Genomic DNA, 5,959 nt, shown 5'->3' on the forward strand with positions numbered 1-5,959 from the left:
AGGAGGGACACAGGGCCAAGGGCTGGCCACCACCCCTTGCGTCCCTGCCCCTTTGAACGCTGCCAAATTCAGCCCCAACAGGGAGAAGTGAGGTGGGTGAAAGAGGTGGACAGACTTGGCTTCCATGGAATTCGCAGATTCCAGTCATTAAAAATCCCTTCTGAGTTTTCATCTGGAAAACTTTGCAAATGTATTTAGCGACAAGAGGCAGAAGATGAAGCCAACACAGCTGGGTCCAAACCGCCGCCCTTCTCCTTCTCTCTGCATCCAGGATCCACCCTAAGCCCCTGAGTGCGAGGACCTGGAGCTGCCCAGCCCAAGGACGCGGCCCCTAACCAGAGGAGGGAGCCGCACAGCGGGGCCCCCAGCAGGTGGATGGCAGGATCTGTGCCATCTCAGTCCCAGGGCTCCAAACAGAGAAGGCCTGGGGCTCCCAGCTGAAGTTTTGCTGTCTCCTCTGTCACCAAAGTCGAGAAGGACTGAGTGAGACCAACGTCGGACCTGCTGGCTCCTCGGTGGCTGCCGATGTGGCCCTCAGGCTGCGGGTGAAACCATCTAGGGAAGCCGAGACAGTGGCTAGAATCACAGCCACGAGTGTTCCAGGGGCCTTAAAACACAAGCGCAGCCTGAGGAAGGCAGCGCCCGCTCAGATCCCCGTCCAGGCTTGTGTGCCACACTCGAGAGGCACGTGGCACCAGAACATGGCGCGTTAAGTGACTTTGTGGGGTGTAGGAACACAAAGTGGGGCCTCGAGTGGCTCAGAAGTCACTCCCACCAGCCCACGGGGACCCGGGCAGCCCCTCTGGATGTGGCTGGCATCTCTCCAGGGCGGGGTCCAAAGTCCTATGGAGGAGGTGAATGTCGGTCTTGCTCTGAGGAGGGACCCTGACAAGTATCCTGAACATGCGGGCACTCAGCTGGCTGACTCATCTGAAGGGACCTGTTGAGCCACTAGCCAGGGAAGGCTGGAGAGAACTCGACTAACACACGATCCCTGCCCAGGGGCCCACCTGGGCCGCCCACGAGAAAACTACGGAAGCTGTGAAGACGGAGGTGTGCACGGGGCTGGGAGATCCCTGGGAGAAGCCGCACTGGGGACCGGGAGGGACGGAGGGCTGGGCCCCACAAGCAAACGAGGGAGGCGCTCAGTGCCATGAAGACCCCGCTGCACCCACAGCTGCAGGCCTGGCTGGCAGCACGACCGTGGCTTCAGGCGCGGGCCCAGGAGCACGTGTGTTTGGCAGGAGCTGCCCTCCTGGAGCCGCACTACGGGTACCATCATTTTAGAGGCAGGTACCTGATATCAAGGATAACAATCAACCATGCCACCCTGAATTACAGCCATGTCCTCAGCGGGTCACTATTTACGCTGACAATTACAAAGAGTTTGAACTCGCTGTCCCAAGAGGCAACAAGCCCTTCATTATCACAGCCGCAAGCCTCTGTGCGGCCCTCCTCCCCCTCAGTGACTCAGAGCCAGCCCAGTAGCTTCAGAGCAGGAAAAATCACAAAAACTCAAACACATCCTAAACATGGGCAGTTGGTAGGAGCTGATTCCTAAATTAAACCTGTTCGGAGGCTTTCTGGGCTAGCACAGCTCTGATCACAGCTTGCGCTTTTTGCTCCCCCTGAAGGGCGGTGAGGAGGCCGGACTCTGCCATTCTGCAGGCTCCGATACGTGGAGTCTGCCCTGTGACCTCCGTGGCCTGTGCCAGACAGTGTGACCGTCGCCCGCAGTGAACACTCGGCACAGCAGAGCAGGCTTGGGGAAGAACAGAAAGTGACCTCTAAGCCTGCAGAAGACGCTAAGCCACGCACGGCCTCACGCACACTGCGTGTCAATCACGGCCGAAGCAGGAACGAGCTCTTAATAGTTCCAGTAAATGCAAAGGCCGCCCTGGAAAACTGCGTGAACCTTTCTGACTACTCACAGGTGGGAAGCCACTGCCTGAGACACAAAGGTGAAGAATTAACCTGAAACTGCATATTATAAAACTTATTTTTAAATGATGGCGCTTAATTGAAAAGACTCCCAAAGAATACTGCATTAGAAAGTGACAGAGTGAAACCGTGAAGCTGACCTCAGGAGTCCCTGGAAATTTCACCAAATGTTGTGTCAAAACTGGGAAACAGAAGAACCGCACCTGATGAAACATTCGATTAATCACTCGAGTCCTCCCCACATACAAAGCTATGTTAAAAAGTGTTCCAAAGGTGGAGAGGATGATATTTCTTCGATTTCGCAGGGGATGTACACCACCCCTGCAATATGGTTCCTAACATCCAGGGGGGGAGAGGATGATATTAGTCTCAATATTGCAGGAGGTGTACACCCCTAGTGACATTGTTCCTAATATCCAGGGAAGTAGAGGAAGATATCACTCCCAATAGAGCAGGGAGTGTACACCCTTTCTGTGACATTGGTCCTAATAGCCAGTGGGGGAGAGGAAGATATTACTCCCAGTATTACAGGGGATGTACACCCCCTTGTGATAGTTCCCTATATCCTGGGAGGGAGATGATGATACTCGTGGCAATATCGCAGGGGGTGTACATATACACTGTGATATTGTTCCGAATATCCAGAGGGAGAGAAAATGATGTGACTCCCAATATCACAGGATGTGTACATCCTCCTGTGTTATTGTTTCTTATATTCAGGGAGAGAGGATAATATTACTCCCAATATCGCAGTGGTTATACACACCTCCTGCGATATTGTTCCTAATATTCCGAAAGGGAGAGCAACATATTTCTCTCAATATGGCAGGGGATGTACACCTCCTTTGTAATATTGTTCTTAATATCCATGATGGGAGAGGATGATATGACTCCCAATATCGCAAGAAGTGTACAGTAGCCTGTGATACAGTTCCTAACATCTAGGTGGGGAGAGGATGATATTACTGCTCATATCGCATGAGTTGTAAAACTCCTTTGATATTTTGCCTACAATCCTGAGGGGAGAGGGTGATATTGCTCCCAATATCGAAGAAGGCGTACACCCCCGTGACATTATGCCCAATATCCACGTTGGAAGATGAAGACATTACGCCCAATATCGCAGGGGATGTACACCCACCCTGGGATATTGTTCCTTATGTTGAGAGGGGGAGAAGATGCTATTGCTCCCAATAACGCAGGGGCTGTGGCGGTACACCCCTCCTGTGATATTGTTCTTAATATCCTAGGGAAGAGAGGAGGATACTACACCCAATATTGCAGGGGGTGTACACCCACCCAGTGATATTGTTCTTAATGTACTCCACCTCCCACCACCAGGGATATCGGTCCTAATATCCAGGGGAAGAGAGGATAACATTATGCCCTATATCACAGGGGAGTGTACACACCCTCTGTGATGTTGTTCCTAGTATCCAAAGGTAGAGACGATGATATTACTGGCCATATCGCAGGGGGTGTACACCCTTCTGTGATACTGTTTTTGACATTCAGTAGGGGAGAGGACAACATTAATCCTAATATCACAGAAGGTGTACAGACCCCTGTGATGTAGACCCTAATGTACGGGGGAAAGAGAAGACTATTGCTCTCAATATCGCAGCGGCTGTAACCACCCTGCCCCCTGTATATTGTTCCTAATATGCAGCAGGGTGGAGGCTCATAGTACTTCCCAATATCTGAGAAGGTGCACACACACCTGTGATAGAGTTCCTAATATCCAGCGGGAAAGAGGCTGATTTTACTTTCGATATCGCAGTGGGTGTACACAGCCCCCAACCCTAGGATATCGTTCCTAATATCCAGGCGGGAAGAAGATGACATGGCTCACAATATCAAAGTGCGTGGACACTTCTTCAGTGATATGGTTCCTCTTATTCAGAGGGTGAGTGGATGATACTACTCCCAATAAAGTAGGAACCATACAGCCACCTTGGGATTTTTGTCCTTAATAACCACAGGGGAGAGGTGATATTACTACCAGTATTGCAAGGGGTGTACACCCCTCCTGTGATACTGTTTCTTATATCCAGGAAAGGAGAAGATGGTGTTAGTACCAATATTAAAGGGATGGACAGCTGCCATGGGATATTGTTCTAAAGATACAGGTTGAAAGAAAATGAGATTCCATCCAATATAACAAGGAGTGTACACCCCACCTGTGATATGAATCCTAAAACCTAAAAGAAAAGAGAATGACATTGCTTCCAAAAACACACAGGGTGTACACCCACCCTGTGATATTGTTCCTGTCATCTAAAGGAAGAGATGATGATACTACTCCCACTACTGCCAACCAACTACCACTTCTTTAAGCATCTTGACAACTTTTTGCAGGGAAAACAAGTACACAACCAGCAGGATGCAGAAAATGCTTTTCAAGAGTTCATCCAACCCTGAAAGCACAGAACAAACCAACCCTGAAAGCACAGAATAAACAAGTTTATTTCTCATTGGCAAAAATGTATTCATTGTAATGGTTTCTTTTCTTTTTCTTTTTCTTTCTTTTTTTTTTTTTTTTTTTTTTTTGACAGAGTCTCACTCTGTCACCCAGGCCAGAGTGCAAAGGTGCAATCTCGGCTCACCACAACCTCTGCCTCCTGGGTTCAAGAGATTCTCCTGCCTCAGCCTCTTGAGTAGCTGGGATTACAGGCACATGCCACCACTCCCGGCTACTTTTTGTCTTTTTAGTACAGACGGGATTTCACCATGTTGGTCAGGCTGCTCTCAAACTCCTGACCTCCTGATCCACCTGCCTCAGCCTCCCAAAGTGCTGGGATTACAGGCGTGAGCCACTGTGCCCAGCCCATTGTAATGGGTTCTATTTTGATTAATAAAGATGTGTTGCAGCCTAGTTATACAAATTTAAAATTCATGGTCCAAAACCACAATTACTTTTGCACCAACCTAATACTTTAAGAATTAAAAGAAGACTTTATATTAGAGAGCCCATGGATGATAAAATCATAAAGATATTACAATCTCCATAACCCACAAACTTGGTAACTTAGACAACTGGATGAATTAAAAGACACAATCTATTAATACTAAAACATAGGAGAAATAGGTAATCTATATATATTGATATCTATTAATAAAATGGAATCAATACCTAATAACCTTACAGAAAACTTATATATTCCATAAATCTGACATTCTGTCATGTTATTCTAACTGGTGGGATTCAGGGATTTCCATTTTGATAAGAACATAGGTGAGTCTCACACACTTAATTTTAGTGCTCATTGGTCAGAAAAGCCATGTCCACTATAGGATACTGCAAAGCGATGCGTTATGGAGAATTTAGGCAAGATAATATGATTTTCAGAGTTAAAGGAAGACAACCTGATTTATGTACAGTAATTCCTCATAATATCATAGGGGATACCATATTTAAACTTTGGGGTATCCCCAGGTATAATTCTTATTTGAGCCACCTGTGAATTTCAGACACGGAGGCTTCCCAACTTTGGTGGCTTTCAATAAATGTAGAAGTTAACTCACAACCTATTTTGTGGAGGCATAAAATTCAATGAGCACTCATTTAACCTTTTATTTTAAATATTATTTTTGTAAACTTGCATTTCCAATTAGTTGAAATTTTAAACCTGTTTCAGTTCTTATCCACTTTTTTTCCCCCCCTGAGACGGAGTCTTGCCCTGTGACCTAGGCTGGAGTGCAGTGGCATTGTCTCGACTCACTGTAACCTCCGCCTCCCAGGTTCAAGCGATTCTCCTGCCTCAGCCTCCCGAGTAGCTGGGATTACAGGTGCCTGCCACCACGCCCAGCTAATTTTTGTATTTTTAATAGAGATGGGGCTTCCCCATGTTAGTCAGGCTGGTCTTGAACCCCTGACCTTGTGATCTGCCCACCTCGGCCTCCCGAAGTACTCGGATTACAGGCCTGAGCCACCGCATCCGGTCTCTCCACTCTTTTTAGGTGGAGGGGAGTAAGGGTTTCTTGGAATTAGGAGGAACTCTCATGTACCCAACCCATT

The 5,959-nt window shown here is 47.9% G+C and overlaps 1 pseudogene; it reads right to left on the reverse strand.

Annotated features, from left to right (window-relative positions):
- Positions 1 to 608: 608 nt before the first annotated feature.
- LOC135967583 (uncharacterized) lies at positions 609 to 1,282 on the reverse strand (annotated as a pseudogene).
- Between the last annotated feature and the right edge of the window lie 4,677 nt (positions 1,283 to 5,959).

Source organism: Macaca fascicularis, chromosome 15 (assembly GCF_037993035.2).
Source record: "Macaca fascicularis isolate 582-1 chromosome 15, T2T-MFA8v1.1".
Taxonomy (NCBI): Eukaryota; Metazoa; Chordata; class Mammalia; order Primates; family Cercopithecidae; genus Macaca; species Macaca fascicularis.